Here is a 17,167-nt window from a genome sequence, read left to right on the forward strand (position 1 = left end):
AAAAAAAAAAAAAGGTTGAGAAGTTAGACGGTTAATATTTTGTGGGGTTGTTAACCAATGTCATAAAACAACATGCGTACTACTTTTTCATGAGAAACTATTTGTTCTGTAAGCCTTTACCTGAAGTAGAATTAAAAAAAAAAAAGTCAAAACTGGCATTTTTTATGGTTCAACCATAATACTTTTGCACTTTGGGTGGCCTGACAGTTTTCTTAAACTTTTAAGAAAAGTGGAAGTGTAGCATGAATGAATATATATACTGTATACATATATACTATTCTCTGATTTTTCCTATGTTTCTGTGGAATAAATATATCAATTATCTTTATTTAATTTTATCACTGTGCACAGTCACTCACTGTTAATATGACTTGGGAGACAAAGTGTTGTGTTTTAGTAAAAATTTATTTATATCATGAAATTCTAGAATGCAAGGTGCTGTTTCATTTTAGTCATATATTTAAACGTACTAAATGAGTTTCCTTTGTATACTGTCTCTCTTTTTTTCTAATGAAATAAAAAATGTTTAAGATCTAAGCATATTGTTAAGAAAGAGTGCATGGAAAATTAAAGGTTTCTTTTAATAAAAAATAAATTTAAACTAGAAAAACTGATGGATTTTCTTGATAGCATTGCAACTGAGCTGACAGAGGTGCATACTCATAGGAAATATGTTTAGAATTTAGTATAGCATAAAATACAAGATAATGACATCTTAGTCATAGAATGAACTGAAATTGCTTGACTATGAGCATGAGTATAAGGACCAGCACTGGTATCACAAGACAAAGATTATAATAATAATAACACCTTATACATAGAGCACTTAACTCCATCAAAACACTTTGAATTGCATTATCTCCTTTTATTCTCACCAGTATAATTTTTAAAAATAAAAATTCCATTTTTATGTAACTCATTTCCAGTTCTTCTACACCTGACAGCCTACAAACAAAACAAATTTACTTATGCATTCAATCAATCATATTGCAGTGGTTCATAACAACAATGGGCTTAATTTCATCCATTTCTTCCTATTTCTTCAGTTATTCCTTTAATTAGAGAGGCTGTTTTTACCAGCCTTCTTTGTATTTAATCTGCTTCATATGTTACTGCTTTTCGTTTATTATCTGCAGGATATTTTTTGTAGGTTTACTTGGCCTTTAACTCCTTTATCCCTGTCACTCTATTTGATACTTCTGTTTCTTTTTTCACTTGTATAAAAATTCATGGGAATTTATAATTCTCTGCTTTTCTTTTCCCTCATTAATTTCCTTAGATGTGTCCCTATTCCTCTTAACAAAAACTGTTCATTACAGCATGGAATTTAATTGTATTTTCTGAAGTAGGCCAACACCATTTTCGGGGTTACTCTTAGCTAATTTCAGTTTTCTGTTACTCTAGTCTCTGAATCCCAATATTATTTTCTCTTGAAGCTCCATTGTATAGTCTTCCTTTCCTTTTAGTCTGTTCTCCCTCTGCTCCCACTTACCTGTATTTTCCTGTGCAGATGTCAGAAGTCCAGTTTTTCCATTTTTAGTTTCACTTCTGGGGTCCTTGGGGCTAGTTTGGCTCTACGTGTCTCCCGTTGATATTTTTGTTCTTGGACAATCGACAATGAACCTGCTCTTGCATGTCCTACTCCTGACTGCAGAGTGACATTACTCTGTCAGTATCCTTAACACTTGGAACTGTCTCTAACTACATATCCATTCTGTGGCGTTCCTGAATCACATTTATAGCAAATCTTCAGCCGTCCTGTATATGAGTTAAATCTCCTCTCCACCTCTAAGTCAAAATTATTTGGCAGCTACTTAGCCCCATTTACTCATTTCCAGAGTTGTATTTTACTCTTTCTCTCTTGTTTTTCTAGTCTGGAACTCAAACCAAACTGCCACTTTCCTGAGGTAGTTAATATTTCACAATATCTTTCTTTCCAAGTCACAATGTCTCCTGCCTCTGCTGCTTGTTTCTGATTCTATTCATGAAAAGTCTTGGCTTAGTGGACTTAACCAAAAATCTTCTTAGCACTTCATTTCTTTTTTATTTTTTCTTCATTTGACGCAATTTCAAATGTAAATCCAAGTGCTCTGATAAAGTGGAATTAACAGCAAAATTCCTTGCTCCTGGGAATTTGAACCAGGTGAAATACGTCCCTTAGGTTCATCCATTAGCTTCCCACCACATACTGCTTTCCTCTGTAGATGTTATAATCCTTTGTATCCATGATCTCTGGTATTGTTGTTATTAGGTTTTGTGCAGTCAGTTCTCACTCATAGCAACCCTATGTACAACTGAACAAAGCGCTGCCTGATCCTGCACCATCCTCACCATCGTTGCGATGTTTGAGCCTATTGTTGCAGCCACTGTGTCAAACTATCTTGCTGAGGGTCTTCTTGCGCTGACCCTCTACTTCAGCAAGCATGATGTCCTTTTCCAGGGACTAGTCCTTCCTGATAACATGTCCAAAGTATGTGAGATGAAGTCTTGCCATCCTTGCTTCTAAGGAACATACTTGCTGTACTTCTTCTAAGACACATTTGTTCATTCTTCTGACAGTCCATGGTATATTCAATATTCTTCACCATCACTAACTCAGAAGCATTAATTCTTCCTAGGTCTTCCTATTCATTGTCCAGCTTTTGCATGTCTTTGAGGTGATTGAAAATACCATGGCTTGGGTCAGGCACACCTTAGTCCTCAAAGTGACATCTTTGCTTTTCAACACTTTAAAGAGGTCTTTGGTAGCAGATTTGCCCAGTGTAACACTTCGTTTGATTTCTTGAGTGCTACTTCCCTGGGAGTTGATTGTGGATCCGAGTAAAATGAAATCCTTGACAACTTCAGTCTTTTCTCTGTTTATCATGATGCTGCTTATTGGTCCAGTTGTGAAGACTTTCATCTTCTTTATGTTGAGGTGTAATCCAACATAATCCCTACCACATATATGTTTTTAATTTAATACAGTTTTTTTAGAGCAATTTTAGGTGTTCACAAAAAATTGCCAAAAAAAATAGAGTTTCTGTATACTTGCCCTTCCCTTTGCATGCTGTTTCTCCTGTTATTAACATCTTGCATTTGTGTGGCACATTTTTTATAATCAATAAACCAATATTGTTACATTGTTATCAACTGAAGTCCATACTTTATATTAGGGTTCACTCTTTATGTCATACCATTCTATGAGTATTGTCTAATGCATAATGTCATGTATCTACCGTTCTATTATTATGCAGAATAGTTTCACTGCTCTTAAAATGTCCTGTGCTTCACATACTTATCCCTCCTTACCCCTCCCCTCCTCCACAGCCCCTGGCAACCACTGACTATTTTATTGTCCCTGTAGTTTTTAGGGAGCCCTGGTGGCGCAGTGGTTAAGAGCGTGACTGTTGACCATAATGGTCGGAAGTTCTAATCCACCAGCCACTCCTTGGAGATCTTATAGGTAAGTTATACTGTGTCCTATAGGGTCACTATGTGTTGGAACTGACTCCATGAAAAGGGTTTTGTTTTTTTCCCTGTAGTTTTGCATTTTCCAGAATGGCCTATAGTTGGAATCACAGAATATGTAGCTTTTTCAGACTGGCTTTTTTTTTTTTTTCCACTTAGCAATATGCATTTAAGGCTTCTCCATGGCTATTTATAGGTTGATAGTTCATTTCTTTTTATTGGTGAATAATACATCACTGTATGTATGTGGGAAACCGTGGTGGTGTACTGGTTGAGAGCTATAGCTGCTAACTGAAAGGTCCGCAGTTGGAATCGACTAGGTGGTCCTCAGAAACCCTATGGGGCAGTTCTGCTCTGTCCTATAGGGTTGCTATGAGTCGGAATCGACTGGACAGCAACGGGTTTGGTTTTTTTGGTATGTATGTGAGAGCCCTGGTGGTGCAGTTGTTAAGAGCTATGGCTGCTAACCAAAAGGTCAGCAGTTTGAATTCACCAGCCATTCTTTGGAAACCTTATAGGGCAGTTCTGCTCTGTCCTAAAAGGCAGCTATGAGTCTGAATGCACTCAGCAGCAATGGATTTGGTTTTGGTTAGGGTATGTATGTGCACCACAGTGTGTTTATCCATTCATCTATTGAAAGACATATTGGTTGCTTCCAATTTTTGGCAATTATAAATAAAGCTCCTATAAAAATTCATGTGCAGGTTTTTATGTGGACATAAGTTTTCAACAGTTTCAACCATAACTTACTTGTAGGGTGACATATTCAAAATCTTGATGTGAGCCTGACTACGGACCCAGACACACATATTCTCCTAAATATATACTTCTCAAATCTTCAGCACATTTGGAGGTAAACTTATTATCTCATTCTAAACCTTTTCCTCCTCTTTGTACCTTATCTTGGGAATGCCAACCTATCAGCCAATTTATTCAAGTTGAATCTTTTTTTTCTGGCTTCCCTTTACTCATGTATCACCAGTTATATCTATCACTTTCTCCTTATTCTACATCTTAAATATGTCTTGAAAAAATTATTTCTTTCTCTTCAAACTTATGGTTAGTTAGAACAGTCTTTATTCAGATTTCTCACTGACTATTGAGATGTTCTCTTTGCTGTTCTCCCTGCTACCTATTATGTTCTCCTTAACCTATTCTTCAGTTCCTTGTTAACAGCAGTTCACTGTCTCCTCGTTGCTATTGTATGTGTCCCCTAAGGTATTCTTATGTGGCCAGTTGTAGGAAGGTGTATCTGGACTATCTTAAAATGATTGCATAACTTTGCTACTCAACATAAGCTCTGGTTGTCCCAACAGCATTGACAACATCAGGAAATTTGTTAGAAACACAGAATCTCCTACCTTACTCTGGACCTCCTAAATTAAAACCTACATTTCAGCCGAGACCTCCAGTTGATGCACAAATACATTAAAGCTTGAGCAGCACTGTTAATGTGTCTCTGTTCCAAGATGTGCCAGTCAAGGTGTGTTGGCAAGTCATGGTGGTACCAGGGCATTCTCATCTATTCTGGAGAGTCCAGAGAAAACACAGTTCAGTTTGTCCATATACTCCCTTCTGTTATGTCACTTGTATTGGAGTTTCACTAAGGTCCCAGACATTCAACCCATGCTCCATTAAGATTGTTTTCCCCAAACTATTGGTCTGCAACAGATTCTTTTCTTTTTGTAAGCTGGAAAAAATGTTTGAAACTCTCAAATTATATATATATATATATATTTACATTTCCTAAGTTTCACGAGTCCTGGTAGTGCAGTGGTTAAGAGCTTAACTGCTAATCAAAAAAGGTGAGCATTTCGAATCCACTAACCGCTCCTTGGAAACCTTATGGGGCAGTTCTTATCTGTCCTATACGGTCACCATGAGTAGGAATCAACTCAATGGTGAAGAGTTTGTTGTTTTTATTTTGGTTAAGTTTCACGAGGGTTCAGTTTCAGTGGGGTGGACACTCCACTACTGAACTCTATCAGTAGCTAAAAATAAAAATACTAACATAAAAGTGGGTAATATTAGCCACCTATAAAAGTCTGTCTGAAGCGTAGCAAGACTTTTACAAAATTTGTACATGTGATTGGATTAGACTGGGGTTTCCTCTTTAATCTCCCAAGGAACTTAAAGTAGGCCTGTAAAAAATGAAAGGCAATAGCTAAAGTGTAATAATGAAAAATAAGTCACAATTAAAATATGCCCATTATGTGAAGCTTTCTGAGGACAGAAGCTTTTGTTTTTAATAAGATGTATTACCCATGAATAGTAAGACTTTGTCAGCATTGGTTCTTCTCTGTTTAAGGAAGAGAGATGTTGTATCTGACTGACACTATAATGACATAATCCAAAATAAAGTTAGAATAATTGTTAAAAATTCTTCAAGCTTTACCACAGATGGGATCAAAGCAGGCAAAATTATCTTGCTCTGATTTCACTCTTACAAAATAACTTTATAATTCTAAATTCAATTTTTTTTTTTTTCTAGTTTAGGTATCTTAGTTTTGAGATGATAGTGTTGTAGGAAAAAAACAGGAATTTTGTAACTAGAAATAAAAATTCCATATTTTCAATTAAAAAGATAATAACATTCAGGTGTATCAATCATTGCCTTGAAATTTGGTTAATGTGACTCACGTCCCCAGAGCTAAAATCACCTCATTGGGATAAAACTTAGCTTCTGTGATGCAAAATGGAGAATCAAACTTTGATGTTTAGTGCCCCCACTGCCACAAATTCTTCATGAAGCATATTTTTATCGTTCTCTCTTACTAATCTTTTAACTGCACAAGAATGATAACTACACTAATAATTTCATTTCTAGTGTAGCTTCCAAATACTTTGTAAGAAGAGTTTAATATTTGTAAACACAAACAAGAAATACTTCACTTTCAGTCAGTATGGTCATAATACCACTTCAACTACTTCTATAAATTCTTTAGAACCCTTTAGGTATACTCTGTACTTCTTTCCTCTTCTTGCTACTTCAGATATCAAGTGATCATTTATATGAACCTAAAATTCTGTATACTTAGTAGACAATTTTTCTGATTGGTGTTAGAAAAAATACGGAAAGAAGTATGATGGTAAGCAGTAGTATGCTTTTAAATTACTATAGGTAGTAATATAGCTTATAAACAATCTAGTTCATTATTCTCCAAAAAGTATTTGTATGTATGATACTGTTGTGAATATGAGAGATTTATATTGTAGTTTGCCCTTTGCTTAAAGTCCTGAAGACAGATTTCAGTAAACTCACAGTGGAAGAGTTACAGAGAAACTTTAGGAAACACTAACTTTCCCCTCTTGCATTGTTATGGGAAATTCTGAGAATTATATGTAAAGTTTAAGCTGTCGTTTCTGTGGTTTTCTTTACCTAGAATGGTCAAGAAAATATAACCTCTTCTCCTACAGGGAAAAATGTGGTCTTCATGTGGGGAAAATAGAACTCATTATTCCTTCCTACAAAATTAATTGCAGTGCACTTTTTTTTTGAATTATTATTTTTTATTTTAACCTGAATATCTTAATGCCCATTCTGACACTTTTTGATGGACCTTCAGTATATTGTGGGGAGGATGGGAACTTTCCTTTGGCTTTTTTTGTGAAGTGACTTGTTTAAGCAGGAAAAAGAACGGAGAGTTTTGACACCTCATTCCCTATTCTATTCACCAAACTATATAATCCTCCCCTTTGCTCAGTTTGATTTTCCTTTATTGAGTTTTCTTTCTGTGATGTTCTCATTTCCCTTATTAGATTAAATCAGATTGTTCTTACCCATCCAACATTATCCCTTTGGGAGCACACAATTCTGCCTCCTGAGAGAAAAATGTAAAGAAAATCTACTTAGAGAAGATTACTCAGCTAGTGTTATTATCCGTTTCCAATTTCCTTTTTACTTTACAGAGTAAGTTTGACTCATTCCCTGATGGCAAAGTTTCTTTCCTTCTACTGTGTAACAGGGATGAGGACAGGTCATCTATAATAGATGACTCCTAATGTAAAGTGCAGAACTCTATGATCGATATGACATGTTATATATGATAGGTCAGAGGAATTCTTAGGTTATTGGTGGTGCTTGCAGCTACTGCCCTTTGAAACCACAAAACTGTCTCACTGAACCAAGAATTATTTAGGAAATTCTATAAGACCATTTAACTGACACACAGGTGAAGCTATTTAAGTGATTATGATGGAACAGCCAAAGATCTGTCACAACAGGGATGTAAGAGTGGAGCAACTTTATCTATATTGCTTTGCATTCTATTTCCTTTCTACTTACATCAAAGAGAAAGCTTAAGGTGCACAGCCTCAGTGGAAATCAGGTATCTCTTCTTTACTACTGCCACACTGAAATCTCAACATAAGATTTTCATGGAAATTCCTTTCTTTCTTTTTGGTTCTCAGAACTGCTCAAAAGCAGTTTACCTTTACAATATTGTACTACACATGGAGGGAAAAAAAGTCTATTGTAGTCCAAATTAAAGTAAGTACATGGAGGACCTAATGTATTGTGGATCTAAACTCTGTGCGTCTATGTTCTAATTCAGCGTCTTAAATTCTCTTGAGGTCACCCTGTCAGCATCAGTTCTGTGTCCTGGATTTAGTTGAATCAATCCTAATTGCAATTCTGTGCAGGTCTGGTCCTCTGTGAAGATTGCAGATGAATGACAGTACAGTGGCAGGAAAGATAAATATGCTGGCAAATGAGATCCCGACTCTCCACAGAGGATGGAATGAATTACTTTACCAATACAGTGGAAGTAATATGTTGGAGAAAGAAAGTGAAATTGAAGCCAGTTTAATACTAGGTTTGTTAAAGCTTAAAATAAAGCATTTTAAGCTTTATGTAGAATACTGATGGCGATTCGTTTCTGTTTAGAATCCATTCCACTGCTCTGTATCATGAAAAACAATGGCACACACTAATTTTCTTTATGCAGATGACAGCTTGGACAATTTTAATTATGTAGCAGTTTCTGGTAGCTGAAGGTCTGGTGGTAACTGTGGTGTAGCATATTGATTAGTAATTTGATAAATACACAAAATGGCACATTGAGCTTTAGGTGCTTCATGCAAAATGCATTTAAATGACCTTGACTAATTAGAGTGCATAGCTGTGAGGCCGTAATGTATAAACAGGAACCAGTTTGTCGGTCTAGAGATTTATGTAGCTTTATGGCGGAGGATAAGAACAGACCTGCATGCAAACACTAAGACGTCTATTGAGGAAGTCTAATATGCACGTAGACTTAGAAAACCCACCAGGAGAAAACTCTTATTTTCCACTGTGAGCATTATTACCCTTACGCTATAAAATTAGTTCAATGGTTTTACGTCTAAAATGTGTTTCACAGATCTGTAACTGAATCCTGGATAATATGTTAACATGTGTTTCACTACCATCGCTCTTCTGTCAGTTTGTTGTACTGTGGTGGCTTGCGTGTTGCTGTGATGCTGGAAGCTATGCCACCAGTATTTCAAATACCAGCAGGGTCAGCCAAGGTGGATAGGTTTCAGCAGAGCTTCCAGACTAAGACAGACTAGGAAGAAGGACCTGGCGATCTACTTCTAAAATTTTACTAGGATTAAATAGGCAAAGATTATTAAACTAATCTTAAAATGATTATTTTTTATGATACTTAAAGGTGAATATATAGGCTTCATAGTGATTATTTATCTCTTCACATTTTGTAGCTGCATGAACTATAAAGTGCCCAAAACAGCATGTTATCAGTGTAGAATACACATCTATGGTTTACTGTCACAGATTGTTTGTTATCCTGTAATTGCATCTTGAAATAGACATACGTATTGAATAGGCTTCATGGGTGAAGTTTATGTTGTCACTGCTGTCACTGCATTCTTATGAAAAAGATGTTTGACTAATAAAAGTCAAGTAAGTGCTCCAAGAATCCATTAAAAAAAAAAAACCCTCAAAAATTCCTAATATAAATCTTTCTGTTTCACTTGGCTATACACTTTCATGACAACGCTGGATAATGAACAAATTAAAAATAACATATCCTATACAGCTGGCTCAATTTTTATCTCCTGCCATATAATCTAGGTATTTCTTTGAAGTGTATCGTTCTTACAAACATCAGTGGAAGCTTCTGGAAGCCAAGTGAGCAGGGGCTGCGGGATGAGATTTCTGTATAAATATTCAAAATCTCTGAATTGAGTTTAGGCCCAAGTGAATTGTCCTTAACAACATCAGGTGCAGCTGCAATCGTGCTGAGCTTCTTCAGGATGCATTTCAATTGCTCTGAAAGAAGTGAAGCATAATTGATCTATTGTCTACCATCGTTTATGGATATTAGAAATTTTGCAGGCATGCTTCAATTTGAGGTGAAATTTGCGCCCTGCAAAGAGGAGGTGTGAATTAGATCCTTAAAAAACTTAGCTGGAAGTCAATATCTTCTGTTTTTTTTTTTCATGTTGCAAATGCCAACTAATTTTGACTCTCAGCTCAGAGCATCTCGGGATGAATTTAGGTTATGTCAAATACAAGTTTCTCTGACTCTCTAAAATCATGCTCTCATCACTTAGTTCCTTAACAAATTCAGAGAGCCTCCAGAGACTGTTTCAACTTGGTTTTCTTTTGAAAGAATATATTTCTAAAAAGGCTTTTAAAAAACCTTAAGGAAAAGTTTTCTAGGCGACTGATAGTCTCCTTTTTCCAACACATTTTAGTTATTGAATATTTAAAAACTAGAGAAGACCTGAAACCTTAATACAGCCTAAATCTTTGGTAATAAATGATAGGCTTATGAATATTTGATCAGAACAGAATAGCTATTACTCTCAATTTTATGTATATCATACACAGCTGGCCCAATTTTTATCTCCTTTTGTGTTTTTGAATTAGAGAATATATCAGATCTCGATTAAAAAAAGCAGACAGGTAGTATAGGTGATAATATTTATTTGGGACTAATGATTAATCAGATATCCTACCACATTTGCACCTTCAAAATATGAGATCAGATAATCACTTGTGAAAAGCAGCGTTGTTGGGGTTAAAAGTACCCCGTGAGAAAATCATGCAACCATGTTGATAATCATGGAAGTGGAAAATTTGAGAAGCGCATAACGATTGAAAAAAAATGAGTCACGTGAACAACAAATTAGGTTGAGTTGTCATATGAAGGTGAACGTAATTTAATATCTATCATAAACAGAGAATGTGTTAGGATGATGGCCTCCACCTGAAGTCAGTCTAAAGTACTAAATCAGATGCCTTTAACCTAATAGAAGTCTCTCCTGCCACAAATTAAGCAGAAAATCTTGGCAGAATTGATGATTAAAGGAAATCACCGATTTAGAGGTTTCAGTCATATCACTGGATACGATGCTGGACAACATGTGAAGGTTCAATAAATCAGCCTTTAACAAATCGCAATTCATCAGCTGCATCAGCATCAATTGGGTGCGTGGGGGCTTGTGATAAACTCAGATTTCTGTCTTGCTCCAGGCTTCTGAGTCAGGGGCAGAACCCCGGAATCTTTATTTTTAAGGAGCACTCTTGAGGAAGTGCTCCTTTAAAGTAAAGTGTACTTTCAAATTGGGAGCCACACAGTAAATACTTATTATCTGAGAGATTTTAGTTTAGAAAATAGGGTATAGAACAGATTATCTCTATTGATTCCTTCCAAAGCCATCATTCTTGAGAGATCAAGACACAGTATTACTGAAAACCACCAACCTGAAGAAGTATGCTAACATCTTTTTCGAAACAGTTGACAAATTTAATCTGATATAAAATTACGGAATTTACTCCAATAAATAATTCATATTTTAATTTCTTCTGATGGAAAGAAGGCCATAAAGGTCCACTTTCTTTATTTTGAGAAAAATAGTAATGATTCACTATCAAATTATGTATACCAATTTAGTTCTGGATTTACAAATTGCTACAAAAGTGAGGTGGACTTTAAAGAAGGTGTGCTGAATATACATACCTTAAATAAAAGGAAAATCTGAAACACAACTTGCCCATATTGAAATTGCCAAGAAAAAATCCATTCACATACTGTGTCTTGTCATTACTTTTAAAGAAAGTGAATCTGGTGGTAGTTAAACTTTAAGCAGAAATTAGAAACAAAAATTTAAAAATGGCTAATCTACATCAGGTGTACTCCCTTTTCATTCTCAGATGTTTACAAAAACATATAAAAGGAATGGAAAGGGAAGAGGCAGAATACTTTTAGAAATGTCTCTTTCCTCCGATACTTTCTTTATCCTCTCCTTTAGAGACCTTATTCTTTTGTACAATTTCAACCATCACTTCTATGCAGATACTCTCCACTCTAAATCTACAACCTTGTTCTCTCCTGAGAGAAGGTAACACGTCCCAAAGATCACTAAATGTTTCTACTTATCTTTCCACTATTTCAAATTCAATATATTTCAAACAAGACTCATGACCTTCTCCCCGAAACTGATAACCACTCTTGCTTGCCTATTTCCCTTAATGATGGCCCTATTCTTCAAGCATGCTACTGTTAAATCTTAGACTAAGCTTTCCTTTTTCTTCAACCTGACCAATCTTTGCTAATCCCCAATATAGTCAGTCGCTAGTTGCCGATTATTTTTCTTCCCTTTGTTCCTCTAGCATTTGTATTTTACTTTCAACTCCTCCTTTCCTGATCCTAACTAAGGTGTTTGTCATCTGCTACTGGACCACTGTTGTAAGTCCGAATTTGTTTCCTTGACTTCAGCCTCTGTGTTTACCAGATTCCTACCTCGCTGTCCAATGAATCTTATTAACACCAATCTAAATATCCTTTTTGTCTCAAATATCTTTGGCGACTACCTCCACTACTTATCTCCAATGAAAATTTTAAAATCATTTCTGCAAATACTGTGCAAGAATCCTCTAATCTGATCAAACCGTTTATTTTACTGACCCCTGAACAAACTTTGATTTTGTGATCTTTCCTTTTTGCTCATACAATTCCTTTCATCGCCATTATCTCTCTCTACCTATCTCTCTATTCCCTACCTATACTTTGAGACTCAGTTCAAATCTCACCTATCATATATCATTATTCGTTGTTATAATTTTATGTGTTTTGCCCACAATCTAGATTAGAGGTTCTCCTAGGACAGGCAGAACATCTTACACTTTTTCTGATTATAAAAGTTTAGGAAACAATCACCTCGACTATTGCCAATAGTCCTCTAACTGGTTACAATGACCCCCCAGACCTTCTCTATTCCTATTTACCCGATCTATTGCCATCAAACTAATCTTAGGAAACACTCTGACCACAAAATCACTTTCTTGTTTAAAACATTCTCCGAAAATTTATGCCTCATTCTGACATCCCATTTGTAGGATTAAATGCAAACTCCTGAATATGACTTTTAAGGTTCATCATAATGTAGTCCTAATATAACTCAACAGTCTTACTTCTCCTACTCTCCTACAAACAATATATGCCCCATGGACAATAAACTGCTACATTCTGTTTTCTATGCCTACATAAGAATGCCCATTTACTCACAAATCAGCTAATGTCCAACTGAAATGCTACTTCCATTAAAACTTTCCTAATACTCAACAACCAGCTGTGCTTTTATCTGTCATATTTCTGTATCATTCCCCATCTCTCTGCCCTGATCTCAATAGCTTTAGTTTGTTTTTACTTCATTTATGACAGCAACTCTTCTGAGATAAATTATATTGTCCTGACACTGTCCTTCTCTCCCCTTTTAAACTACCTACTCCTTGAGAGAAGGAATTATCGTATTTTTACACAAATAATGAGTGCCTTCTATGTAGGTTTGCCAATCACACCCTCCTCCCACGAGGTATTTTTGTAAGCACACTGAATTTTTTTTATAGCATTATGTAAAAAATAACTGGCATAGTGGTGCTTATGAAAATACCTGGTAGGGGGAAGGAGCGGATGGTAATCAAACATAGAAGATGTGTGTTGTTTGAGTAAAAGTGTGGTACCTCTTCATCTTTCTACATTCTGTTATAGCCAGTGCTGCCTGTGTTTTGTGCACAAGAGACACTGCTTGGTACTTATTAAATTGAAAAACAAAGTTTTTGATAGTTGCCATTGAGTTGGCTCCAACTCATAGTGGCCCCATGTGCAACAGAATGAAACATTTCCCGGTTCTGCACCAACTTTATGATTGTTGGTATGCTCAAGTTCATTGCTACAGCCACTGTGTATCTTGAATGCCCTCCAACCAAGGGGAGCTCATCTTCTAGGACTATATGGGACAATATTCTGTTGTGATCCATACAGTTTTTTATTGGCTGATTTTTAGAAGTAGATAACAAGATCTTTCTTCCTAGTCTGTTTTAGTCTGGAAACTCTGCTGAATCCTGTCTACCATGGGTGACCTGGCTGGTACTTGAAATACTGGGGCATAGCTTCCAGCATCATAGCAACATGCAAGCCACCATAGTACAACAAAGATGGGTGGTGGGAAAAACAATAGTATGAAACAATTTCAACCACTCTGTATTTTACTTATTAGGTTGCCATCATCCTAATAATGTCATCATGGATTGCTCTGAATTCAGTATTTTTAGAAATCATACCCCATGCCTTAAGTATTTTGACAGTCAGTGAAAGAACACTGTATCTTTAGGTGCAACTCTTTTGATAGTTTTAGTTTAGCGACACCTGTTTCATTGTATTATTTGCTTAAAGATCTGTAGAGTAACTTGTAGTTTTTAACTTATGGAATGTTACATCACTGGTTGCTGTTGAGTCGACTTCAACTCATGGTGACCCCATACATGTCAGAGTAGAAATGTGCTCCATAAGGTTTTTAATGGCTGTTTTTTTTGGAAGTAGATTGCCAGGCCTTTCTTTCAAGGCACCTGTGTGAGTGCGCTCAACTGCCAACCTTTTGATCAGCAGCCGAGCTTGTTAACCATTTGCATGACCCAAGGACTCTTGGAATGTTGCATGGTAGTTGCAAAAGACCTTCTGCAGTTTCTGTGAAAATAAAACAACAATTTTAATTCTCATTTTGCAAACTTTACTTTTGCAGATTTGATGTATGCTTGTTAGGACAAATATATATATCCTGGGTTTTTTCTAGAATAGTTCTGATCTTATACTATTACTATTCATATTTACATAGTTGATTATTAGAAAACGGGAACATTGGTGGCGTAGTGGTTAAGAGTTACAGCTGCTAACCGAAAAAAAGGTCAGCAGTTTGAAAAACTCCGGCTCCACCAGGAGCTCCTTGGAACCCTATGGCGTAGTTCTACTCTGTCCTATAGGGTCACTATGAGTCAGAATTGAGTTGAAGGCAACAGGTTTGGTTTTTGGTTTGGTGATTAGAATAGGATGAAGAGCGAACTCACTAGAGAAATAGCTCTTCCAATTCTCATTAAAGTGAAATCCTTCAAATAGGAAAATCAATTTATATAGCCCCCCGAATTAATTAAAACTCAACACATTCAGAGACCAGTAGGAGAGTCAACAAACTTAAAATTTACAGGATGAGAAGTAACATCATTTTAAGATAGTAAAAGGCATTTGATAAAATTCAACCTCCATTCCTTAAAAAAAACAAAAAAACAACGTAATGAATGGTTAAAGCAAATACAGATGAATGTTTGGTTGAAAGGGGGACTACATCTGTATCCATGAGCAATAGAAAATATTGATCAATTTGAGTACATATATTTATATTTTTAATTTTTACATAATTTCAGATTTATAGAAATGTTGCAGGAACAACACAAAACGTACCCTTCACTTAGATTTCCCAAGTGTTAATAGTTTTGACATTTATAATGCAGGGTTTAGTCTATCTTTCTCTGTTTCCATATTTGTGATTCTTTTATCTGATAGTGAGAAATTGGCTTCCATTATCCACAATATATTTGCTCATTTGCTCAATCCTAGGATATAATAAAGTAGTTTCCGAATTAGTAACTCATGTGTCTGAGTAAAAGAAGTCTACAAATTTTGAGTTTAGTATTTGTTTAGATTTTTTTGTCTTTATGCAGTGGATATATAGTTGAAATACTGTGCTCTAAAGTTCTTTTGCTTAGTTCTCAAACCTCCCACCAGTGTGGTTATGTAATTCATTTGAAACAAATGCTAAAAAGCATAATTCTACAGTTTATCCCTAATCATATGATTTTATTTATTTATTTAATTTAATTTAGCATGTTGTTATGATTTGAATGGTGTCTCCCAAAAATGTGTGTTGTAAATCCTAACCTCTATGCTTGTAGTTATAATCTTATTTGGGAATGAGTCTTCTTTGTTATGTTAATGAGGCAGCATTACTGCAGGATGTATCTTGAGCCAATCTCTTTTGAGTTATAAAAGAGATTAAACAAGCGAGCAGAGCAGAGAAGCGGTAAGACACACGCCGAGCCACATGAAGATTGCCTAGGAGCAGAGGCTCGGAAGAGACAAGGATCTTCCTTCAGAGCAGACAGAGAGAGAAAAGCCTTCCCCTAGAGCCAGCACCTGCCTGAATTCGAACTTCTAGCCCCCTAAACTATGATAAAATAAATTTCTGTTTTAAAGGTACCCACTTGTGGTATTTCTGTGGTAGCAGCACTAGATAACTAAGACATATGTGCAACAACAGCATGGTTCCCAAAGTCAGGACTGTACAGAAAGATGTATTTAGAAGAGTGGCATCCACCCTTCTTTTCCCAAATTTCCTCTATGATTTCCATCCCATTCCCACTCGTGACCTATAGGTAATCAATCTCATTAACTTCTGATTTTATCCTCCATAGTTCTTTTTTGAGCAAACTAGCAGATACATGCATATTTTCCTTCTTTTTCAGAGAAAACTGTTTGCTTTACCCTCTTAACAATACATTCTGGAAATCATTCATACGAATTTATAGAGATTTTCCTCATTCTTTCTTTATCGGTGTATAGAACTCCATTGTGTTGTTGGCCTATAATTTATTCAACCATTTACATAGATACATGTGTATTGAATATTTTTCCAATATTTCTCAATTATAAGCAATGTTTCATTGAATAACTTTGTGCATATATTTTTTCATATTGTTGGAAGTTTTGCTTCAGGGTAAATTCTTAGAAGTGGAATTGCTGGATCAAGAATTAGTGCATAGTTTGGTTAGATATTTCCAGCTTTAACAAAATTTTGTGTGGTTTAATTTTTGTCAATTTGAGAGGTGAAAAATAGTAATTCAGTATAGTCTTAATCTGCATTTCTCTTATGAGTAATGTTGAACATCTTTTTAAGGATTTATGTTCCATTTTTACATATGTTTATGAGTTGTCTGTTCGTGTCATTTGCCATTCTTTTCTATCAGATCTTTCCCTCAATTTTTAAATGATGTTTATATATAAGAAACATTAGCCTTTTATTTGTGACAGATGTTACAAATATTTTCTCCTTTTTTTTCAGGTATCTGGCTTTCTCTATTTTTTTTTTTGCCATTTTTATTTATTTATTTATTTATTTTTTATTGTACTTCAGGGGAAGGCTTACAGAACAAATAGTTTCTCATGAAACAGTAGTACACATATTGTTTTATGACATTGGTTAACAACCCCACAACATGTCAACACTCTAACTTCTCAACCCTTTTTTTGGTGAAAATACACATAGCCAAATATACACCATTTCAAAAATTTCTACAAGCACAGTTCAGTGACATTGACTACGCTCTTCCAATTGTGCTGTTATTCTCACTTAAGATGAAGGCTTACAGAACAAAATAGTT

Source organism: Trichechus manatus, unplaced genomic scaffold (genome assembly GCF_000243295.1).
Source record: "Trichechus manatus latirostris isolate Lorelei unplaced genomic scaffold, TriManLat1.0 scaffold00043, whole genome shotgun sequence".
Taxonomy (NCBI): domain Eukaryota; kingdom Metazoa; phylum Chordata; class Mammalia; order Sirenia; family Trichechidae; genus Trichechus; species Trichechus manatus.